At 41.9% G+C, this 10,387-nt stretch overlaps 1 long non-coding RNA gene across 1 annotated transcript in view; it reads right to left on the minus strand.

The window, feature by feature from the left end:
- Positions 1 to 6,256, minus strand: part of LOC129524118 (uncharacterized) — a 29,140-nt gene extending 22,884 nt beyond the window's left edge. Inside the window, exon 1 of the long non-coding RNA XR_008667778.2 lies at positions 6,113 to 6,256. This is a non-coding gene — a long non-coding RNA (uncharacterized lncRNA). The remainder of the gene's footprint in view (positions 1 to 6,112) is intronic.
- Positions 6,257 to 10,387: the final 4,131 nt, after the last annotated feature.

Consider the following 10,387-nt stretch of genomic DNA (forward strand, 5'->3'; position numbering starts at 1 on the left):
CTATACTAGTGTCTTCTAACCAAGGAGATATAAGATATCTATACTTATATCTATACAACAAACCATAAGGATGAGTGAAATTAAAAGCAAAATGTAGAAAGAATTAAATTATTTAGGTAAAATTTTAAATAAAATAATAATATACAGGGTTGGCAAATGCATACATATGAAGTACAATTATGAAAATATGAGTGAGTGGTAACAATGATTTGAGTAGAAGGGAGAAGATGGATTTAGGGAGAGATGAAAACAGGGTTCAATTACTATTTTCTTTAAAAAAATCAAAAGCAAATGTGTTTAATTAATAATGCAAAATTTTTATCTAAGTAGTAGGAGTATACTAGACTTTTATCCCTCTGTAATGTTATACCAGTGGTCCTCAACCTTTTTGGCTCCAAGGATTGGTTTCATGGAAGACAATTTTTCAACAGAGAGGTTGGGTAGGGGTGGTTTGGGGATGAAACTGTTCCACCTCAGGCATTAGTTTCTCACAAGGAGCACACAACCTAGATCCCTTGCGTGTGCAGTTAACAATAGTGTTCACACTCCTATGAGAAACTAATGCCTCCACTGATCTGACAGGAGGCGGAGCTCAGGCAGTAAAGCTTGCTCACCCAATCAGGCAGTAATGCTCACCCACTGCTAACCTCCTGCTGTGCAGCCCAGTTCCTAACAGGCCTCAGACCAGTACCTGTCTGCGGCCAGGGCGTTGGGGACCCCATTCCATATGATGTGAATTTCATGATGAAAAGTAATAGGAATAAAATCCCATTTGGAATAGCAAAAAACATATTACTAAACAATACGGTGACTGAAAGATGTGTGTTGAACATTGTTGATGCTCTATAAACAAAGAATCCCCTTGAAACAAACCTCTTATAAAATTTATATCTTACAAATAAAAAGAGAAACAGTCTAAATATGGTTAACAAAGGGTTAAAATTTTTTAAAGAAATTCAGGTGAATGATAGGTGAAAGAAATAAACTAGATATATGTTTCATGCACGTCCGTGTGAAGAGACCACCAAACAGGCTTTGTGTGAGCAACATGGCTGTTGATTTCACCTGGGTGCAGGCGGGCTGAGTCCGAAAAGAGAGTCAGTGAAGGGAGATAGGGGTGGGGCTGTTTTATAGGATTTGTAAAGGAAAATTACAGTCAAAGGGGGTTTGTTCTCTGGCGGGCAGGAGTGGGGGTCGCGAGGTGCTCAGTGGGGGTGCTTTTTGAGCCAGGATGAGCTAGGAAAAGGACTTTCACAAGGTAATGTCATCACTTAAGGCAAGGACCAGCCATTTACACTTCTTTTGTGGTGGAATGCCATCAGTTAAGGTGGGGCAGGGCATATTCACTTCTTTTGTGATTCTTCAGTTACTTCAGGCCATCTGGGCGTATACGTGCAAGTCAAAGGGGATGCGATGGCTTGGCTTGGGCTCAGAGGCCTGACATTCCTGACTTCTTATATTAATAAGAAAAATAAAATAGTGTTGAAGTGTTGGGCCAGCGAAAATTTTTGGGGGGTGGTATGGAGAGAGAATGGGCGATGTTTCTCAGGGCTACTTCAAGCAGGATTAGGGGTGGTGTGGGAACCTAGAGTGGGTGAGATTAAGCTGAAGGGAGGTCTTGTGGTAAGAGGTGATATTGTGGGGATGTTAGAAGAAACATTTGTTGTATAGAATGATTGGTGGTGGCCTGGATACGGTTTTGGATGAATTGAGAAACCAAATGGAATAACAGAAGGAGAAAAACAGGTATAAAAGGTCTAAGAATTGGGATGACTCAGGATATCTGATTAGAGAGTGCCTAAGGAGATTCAGCACAGTCCTGCCAGCAAAGATTATTTATTTACTTCAAGAGTTAAGAGTGGCAGTTTGGGGATAGCACCAGGAGATATCAGATGTGATGGCTTGGAAAAACAGTGTAAACTGGCAGTGTAAACAAGAGCAGGTCATGTGTGAGTAGTTGAGAACGGTGAATAGCAGTATGACTAGACAGAAGATAGTAGGGATGACAAGTTTTTTTGGGGGCACAGTCTAAGTTGGTCTGGTGTCTGGAATGAGACTGGGGCCTAATAAAAAGGAGGGTCTATACAGGAGCTTAAATGGGCTGTACCCTGTAGCATTCTGAGGACAGGCCTGAATTCTGAGAAGGGAAAGTGGTAAAAGTATTGTCCAGTCCTTTTTAAGTTGGTGGCTGAGCTTGGTGAGGTGTGTTTTTAAAAGACCTTTAGTCCGTTCTACTTTTCTTGAAGATGGAGGACCATAAGGGATATAAAGGTTTCACTGAATACTAAGAGCCTGAAAAACTGCTTGGCTGATTTGACTAATAAAGGTTCATCTGTTATCAGACTGTATAGAGGTGGGAAGGCTAAACTGAGGAATTATGTCTGACAGAACGGAAGAAATGACTGCGGTGGCCTTCTCAGACCCTGTAGGAAAGGCCTGTACCTATCCAGTGAAAGTGTCTACCCAGACTAAGAGGTATTTTAGTTATCTGACTCACGGCATGTTGAGTAAAGCTAATTTGCCAGTCCTGGGTTGGGCAAATCCTTGAGCTTGATGTGTAGGGAAGGGAAGGGGCCTGAATAATCCCTGAGGAGTAGTAGAATAGTAGATGGAACGCTGAGAAGTTATTTCCTTGAGGATAGATTTCCACGATGGAAAGGAAATGAGAGGTTCTAAGAGGCGGGCTAGTGGCTTGTACTATAGCATAACCTGACTTTGCTGGTGTGTGGCAATTAGGCCTGGTGGAACTACCATCAATAAATCAAGCGTGATCACGGTGAGGAACAGGAAAGAAGGAAATCTGGGGAAATGGGGTGAATGTCAGGTGGATCAGAGAGATAGAGTCATGGGGGTCAGGTGTGGTATCAGGAATAATGTGGGAGGCCGGACTGAAGTCTGGGCCAGGAACAACGGTAACTGTGGGAGACTCAACAAAGAGTGAGTATAGCTGAAGGAGCCGGGAAGCAGAAAGTATATGCGTCAGGTATGAGGAAGAAAATAGATTTTGGAAGTTATGAGAACTGTAGAGAGTGAGTTGAGCACAGTTTGTGATTTTGAGGGCCTCTAAAAGTATTAAAGCAGTGGCAGCCGCTGCACGCAGACATGAGGGCTAGGCTAAAACAGTAAGGTCAAGTTGTTTGGACAGAAAGGCTACAGGGTGTTGTCCTGGCTCTTGTGTAAGAATTCTGACCATGCTAACCATGCCTAGGAAGGAAAGGAGTTGTTGTTTTGTAGAAGGTGCTTAGGTTTGAGAGATCAGTCAGACACAATTGGCAGGGAGAGCATGTGTGTTTTTATGAGAATTATGCCGAGATAGGTAACAGATGAGGAAGAAATTTGGGCTTGATTGAAGTAATGGGGGCTGTCTGTGAAGCTTTGTGGCAGTACAGCCTAGGTAATTTGCTGAGCTTGATGGGTGTCAGGGTCAGTCCAAGTGAAAGCCAAGAGAGGCTGGGATTAAGGGTGCAAAGGAATAGTAAAGAAAGCATGTTTGAGATCTAGAACAGAATAATGGGTTGTAGAGGCAGGTATTGAGGATAGGAGAGTACATGGGTTTGGCACCACGGGGTGGATAGGCAAAACAATTTGGTTGATAAGGCGCAGATCCTGAACTAAATTGTAAGGCTTGTCTGGTTTTAGGACAGGTAAAATGGGGGAACTGTAAGGAAAGTTTATAGGTTTTAAAAGGCCATGCTGTAGCAGGTGAGTGATAACAGGCTTTAATCTTTCTAAAGCGTGCTGTGGGATGGGATATTGGCGTTGAGTGGGGTAAGGGTGATTACGTTTTAATGAGATGGTAAGGGGTGCATGATCGGTCGCCAAGGAGGGAGTAGAGGTATCTTATACTTGTGGGTTAAGGTGGGGGGATACAAGAGGAGGATGCAAAGGAGGCTTTGGATTGGGAAGGAGGGTGGCAATGAGATATAGCTGTAGTCCAGGAATAGTCAGGGACGCAGATAATTTAGTTAAAGTGTCTCAGCCTAATAAGGGAACTGGGCAGGTGGGTATAACTAAAAAAGAGTGCTTAAAAGAGTATTGTCTAAGTTGGCACCAGAGTTGGGGAGTTTTAAGAGGTTTAGAAGCCTGGCCATCAATACCCACAACAGTTATGGAGGCAAGGGAAACAGGCCCTTGAAAAGAAGTTAATGTGGAGTGGGTAGCCTCCGTATTGATTAAGAAGGGGACGGGCCTACCTTCCACTGGGAGAGTTACCCGAAGCTCGGTGTCCATGATGGTCTAGGGGGCTTCCGAGGCGATCGGGCAGTGTCAGTCTTCAGCCACTAAGCCGAGAAGATCTGGGAAGGAGTCAGAGAGCCTTGGGCCAGAGTTCCAGGGGCTCTGGGAGTGGCTGCCAGGTGAGTTGAACAGTCCGATTTTCTGTGTGGGGTCCCACAGAGATGGGACGCAGCTTAGGAGGAATCCCAGGCTGTGGGCATTCCTTGGCCCAGTGGCCAGATTTCCAGCGCATGTAGCAAGCTCCTGGGGGAGGAGGTTCTGGAGGAACTCCTGGCTGCTGTGGTTCAGGCGTTTGGAAGTTCTTGTGTGCTGGAGATGTGGCTGGGGTTTGTCTCACAGTGGAGGCAAGGAATTGCAACTTTTTTCTGTTATTGTACACCTTGAAGGTGAGGTTAATTAAGTCCTGTTGTGGGGTTTGAGGGCCAGATTCCAATTTTTGGAGTTTTATTTAATGTCGGGAGCAGATTGGGTAATAAAATGTATATTGAGAATAAGACAGCCTTTTGACCTTTTAGGGTCTAGGGCTGTAAAGCATCTCAGGGTTGCTGCCAAATAAGCCATGAACTGGGCTGGATTTTTATATTTGATGAAAAAGAGCCTAAACCCTTCTGATTTGGGATAAAGAAAAAGGAGCATTAATCTTGACTATGCCTTTGGCTCCAGTCACCTTTTTAAGAGTAAATTGCTGGGCAGGTGGGGGAGGGCTAGTCACGGAACGAAACTGTAAGCCGGACCAGGTGTGAAGAGGGGAGGTGATAAAAAGATTATAGGGTGGAGGAGCAGAGGCTGAGGAAGAATTGGGACCTAGCTCGGCCTGGTGAGGAGCAGCCTGGGGAGGAAGGGAGAGGTCAGATGGGTCTGTAGAAAAGGAAGATTAGAAAGACTCAGCGACGCTTGGGGTTGGGACTGAGGGGACAGGCGGGAGGGAAAGAAGGAAGATTTGGGAGGAGTTGCACTGGGCAGAGACTAGGAAGGGACTGATGTGTAAGAGAATGCCTGGACATCAGGCACCTCAGACCGTTTGCCTATTTTACGACAAGAATTATTTAGATTTTGCAGGATGGAAAAATTCAAAGTGCCATTTTCTGGCTATTTGGAACTACTGTCGAGTTTGTATTGGGGTCAAGCAGCATTGCAGAAGAAAATAAGGCATTTAGGTTTTAGGTCAGGTGTGAGTTGAAGAGGTTTTAAGTTTTTGAGAACACAGGCCAAGGGAGTAGAAGGAGGAATGGAGGGTGGAAGGTTGCCCATAGTGAAGGAAGCAAGCCTAGAGAAAAGAGAGAGTAGAGAAACGGAGTTGGGGGTTCTTACCTTCCAGAAAAGTGGGAAAAGGGGTTGGGACACAGAGATAAGAGGTCAGGGTGCAGAAATAAGGGATTGGGGCATAGAGATAAGAGGTTGGGGCATGGAAATAAGGGATTGGGGGTTCTTGCCCTGTAGAAAAGTGGGACTTGCCGCTAAGGGTGAAGGAGAAGGGGTGGAGGGGTACTTGCCCCTCTCCCAGAGAAGCAGAGAAGGGGTAGAGACAAGGAGAGAAGGGGTTGGGGTACTTGCCCCTTCCCCAGAAAAGCAGGACTTGCCGCTAAGGGTGAAGGACCAAGGCAGGCGTCCCTGCATGGTCTGACACCCTTGAAACGTGAGTGTATAATCAGAGAGGCATCCCTGCAATGATTAAACACCAAGGGAAGGCTGCCTTCCCAGTCCGTCACCGGCGCCGGAGTTTTGGGTCCACGGATAAAACGTGTCTCCTTTGTCTCTCCCAGAAAAATGAAAGGAATTGAAATTAAGAGAAGGGAGAGACTGAAGAGTGGAAAGGAGAAAGTGGTTGAGGGACAGTGAGAGAGGTTGGAGAAGAGAGTAAGAAGAGGCCACTTACCTGATTTAAAATTGGTGAGATGTTCCTTGGGCTGGTCGGTCTGAGGACCTGAGGTCATAGGTGGATCTTTGTCATGGAGCAAAGAATGGGAGTACAGGTGATTGATCTCCCAAGGGAGGTCCCCCGATCTGAGTCACAGCACCAAATTTCATGTACATCCGTGTGAAGAGACCACCAAACAGGCTTTGTGTGAGCAACATGGCTGTTGATTTCACCTGGGTGCAGGCGGGCTGAGTCCAAAAAGAGAGTCAGTGAAGGGAGATAGGGGTGGGGCCGTTTTATAAGATTTGGGTAGGTAAAGGAAAATTACAGTCAAAGGGGGTTTGTTCTCTGGCGGGCAGGAGTGGGGGTCGCAAGGTGCTCACTGGGGGTGCTTTTTGAGCCAGGATGAGCTAGGAAAAGGACTTTCACAAGGTAATGTCATCACTTAAGGCAAGGACCAGCCATTTACACTTCTTTTGTGGTAGAATGCCACCAGTTAAGGTAGGGCAGGGCATATTCACTTCTTTGGTGATTCTTCAGTTACTTCAGGCCATCTGGGTGTATACGTGCAAGTCACAGGGGATGCGATGGCTTGGCTTGGGCTCAGAGGCCTGACAATATGTATCACCATGGATCCATCTCAAAAATATACCATATTGAGTAAAAAAAGTAAGTTGCAGAAATCATAATATAATTGATATGAACATAATACAAAGACAATAACGTACATTGTTTTGGGGTATGTGTATTAACATAAAATGGTGAAAAAAAATGATGTAAGGAATACATCCCAAACGCAGCACAGTGTTTGTCTTTGGGTAGAAGGAACATGAAGGTTGCATATCAGACACGAAAAGGACTTAAGCTCTGTAATTTCTTTAGGAAAAATAATTTTAAAAATTGTGATTATTTGTTTTGATTAGCAGATGCAAGGATGTTGTATTTCTCTTTTCTGTGCTTTTAAAATTCCTCATTATTTAGAAGAAGTTTTTAAAAGGAAAGAAAAAGGAAAGCAAAGAAAAAAACAAACTACCAAAATAATCTCCAGAAGAAATCACCATGTGCGTCTCTCTATGATTGCATCATCTTTGTATATAAAGTTATAGATATGTTTTATAAATATAAATTAATTTTCATAACCTGCATTTTTACTATTAAAAATGTCAAACATTTCCTATGTTATTACATAATCTTCTACATTACAATCTTAATGACTACATATTAACTCATTGTATGGGTGAGCTAACACGTAATTGAGTTCCTATTATTAGAAATTTTGATGTTTTCAAATTTCTACTGTTAGAAAGAGTGCTCTGATGAATGTTCGTGTAGATAACAGCCACAGGATCATTTTCATAGGCCAAGTTTTAAAATGTATCATACTACTTCAATGTACATTCACAATTTTAGGAGATTAGTTACATATTGCCAGTTTGAAATGGAGAAAGATCCCATCAGATTCACTTTATCAGCAGTCCTGTTTCCTGGAATTTTCACTAGCCATGGGTGTCATTTTTTTCTTTTTAAAAAATTTTCTTTTCTATTTTCTTTCTTTCATGTTTTTCAGGCTTTCATTATTTTAACCTTTCTCATTTATTTGTTGGCCATGTGTAATCTTTGAACAATTGTCTGTGACAATTTATTTGTTTTTTCCATTGGATATTTTCTTTTTAATTTTTTATGGCTAATACATTGTTACAACTAAAGAGGCTACCCTTTAAGTGATGACAAACTATAGAAGTCATACCTGTAAACTATGAAGACAGGATTCATGTCAATGCTCATAACAGGAATTCTCAGTTTATCCCATCTTGCCCATTTCCGGGATAACCATGCAACCCACAGGCTAGTGGGATGCAGTTTCTGTAGAAAGGGAGAGAGCTTCTTTTCCTCTCCAGTTTCCCTGTGTCTCACTGGCTGCCTCATCTGCCTGGCAGATGCAATCCCGAAGTGGACCCTCAATGTTAGGTTGTATACCTCACAAATCCTGACTTTAGGGATGGCCTGGAGCCTGTAAGGACTCTTTAAGGACATGAATTTTTAGTTAAATAAAGATATTATTAGTTAACTAATTCGTTAAGTAAATTAATTAGTTGAATAAATTCAGATATTTAACTGAATTTTTTATTTAGGCATTTTTATGTTTTCTCAGTATAGAATCAAACTATCTGATTTTTAACAGATATTTCTGTCTACATTTATCTAGCTGTAGCATCAATTCCAGTAGCTGGATTAGAAAGCTGGCTTAAAGGAGAGTTCCATGGTGGGCCGGCAGACAAGCAGATTGTATCTCCTGCTTTCACAGGAGCTCCACTTTTTGAAATAAGAGGGGTTATGATATAGGTCTGCTTGGGATTTTGTTCTTCCAGTCGAAATCCTGACTGCTTTGATTACTAATTCTCCAATCAATATTCACGTGTTCCTTATGCATTGACCAGTAAAAAGCCTGTGTGGTTTTCTCACAGATGTTTTATGTATTGCATTTTGACTTGCTTGAGAATATAAAGCAATCTATCAATCGAAAAAGCAATTACATTATCACTTTTCCAAGACAGATGGTGGGAAGAGTATAAATAAAATATTAGTAAAAGTTTGACTCAAAAGAAAAATAAATATATATGTAAATAAAGATAATTCTAAGTTGATCTATTCTCATAAATAAAATTAAAACTACATGAATTGAGTAAGAATATACAAAACACAGTCATATAAAAGCATTCACAGACTTCGTAATTGCTTGGTTTTTGTTTTGGGTGTTTTTGTTTTGTTTTGTTTTTAATCTAGCCCTGTCTGCTTAATGGGAAAACGTCATTTGGGGAAGGAATTAGCAGAGGACAGCGTGGATGGTCGAGTATTAGCAATGAAATTGGATTCATCTGGTGAACAGTTTAGCAAAAGCTTTGTTTTAAATGAGTGTCTCCTTTTAAATTGGGTAGCAAGATTTCTCCAAAGTAGTTAATAAAGGTCCTTTTAGAATAACAGACGCTTTCTCAGACCCAAGTTCCCATCTCTATTATTGTGCAGGCACCTTACTTTGCAAGTTGCTTAGATAAAGCTCCCCTTACATAGAGGTGTCAGCTTTCAGCAAGCCATAATCCAATTCAAAGAAGTCATGAATTAATTTAATAGAGACCAGGCACTATGTGAGGCACTTCCACACACTTTATCTAATTTAAACCTCTTGTTACTCCCTGTAATAATTTTAACATAGTGTCCTCAAACTGGCATAGAAGAAAAAGCAGGAATCTGCGGAATGAACAATAAGGCAATTGCACCTCTTTAAGGCTACCTTTGCCTGAGAAATTCTGGGGGGAAAAAAAGAGGGAGAGGAATTTACATGTACAAGAGATGTACTGTGTGTCAGGCTCTGTGTTGAGCAGACACTAGCTGTGTTTTATTTAACTCCCTCAACCGCCATGTACAGTGAGCATGGGCTTTCCTTTATTTTTTTGAGACAGAGTCTTGCTCTGTTGCTAGGCTGGAGTGCAGTGGCGCGATGTTGGCTCACTGCAACCTCCACCTCCTGGGTTCAAGCAATTCTCTGCCTCAGCCTCCCGAGTAGCTGGGACGACAGGTGCCTGTCACAATGCAAGCATAGGCATTTCTACCGCAAAGTTGGTAAAGCTGAAGTCTCAAGGCCTCTCTTTCCACCGGCCTTTGCCAAGGCTCCGTGAGATGTCCTACCAATGTGTTCACATGGCCACAAGTGTTCTGAGGTTTGTGATATTTGTCAGTTATTGTTTAAATGTATCATCTGTTTGATTTATTTTCTCTTCCTACATAAATATTAACTTTAATACCTAATCTTAAATACATATTTCATATTCTTTTTCTTAAGGAAGGCTTTCATAGTTTTAAAAGCTTTGGGCCCTGCAAAATCCAAATAACTTTCTAGAAATGAGTATTATCTCCATTTTTACAGATTAAAAAATACCTTGAGTTAAACAGGTTAAGTAACCAGTCCTAGTCACAGACTAGTAAAAGGGAGAACTGGGATTTGAACAGCTTGACCTCTAGATCATAGATCATACTTTTGTCTGATGACTTATTTTGGTCCATAAAAAAAATTTTATGTAATATGTACATATAATTACATTAAAAGATGCAAAAAAAAAAAAAAGAAAAGAAACAAGAAAAGGGAAAGACATTAAAGCAAACTAAAAATGTCTCTGCCCACTGCCCCGTCCAGGCTCCCCTGCACCACTCTCTTCGCAGAAGTTTGCTAATTATTTAATCCGTGCATTGTCAGAGATTCTGCAGAAACAGAGTGCCTCTGATGGAAAATCAGATCCT

This window comes from Gorilla gorilla, chromosome 7, assembly GCF_029281585.2.
Source record: "Gorilla gorilla gorilla isolate KB3781 chromosome 7, NHGRI_mGorGor1-v2.1_pri, whole genome shotgun sequence".
NCBI lineage: Eukaryota > Metazoa > Chordata > Mammalia > Primates > Hominidae > Gorilla > Gorilla gorilla.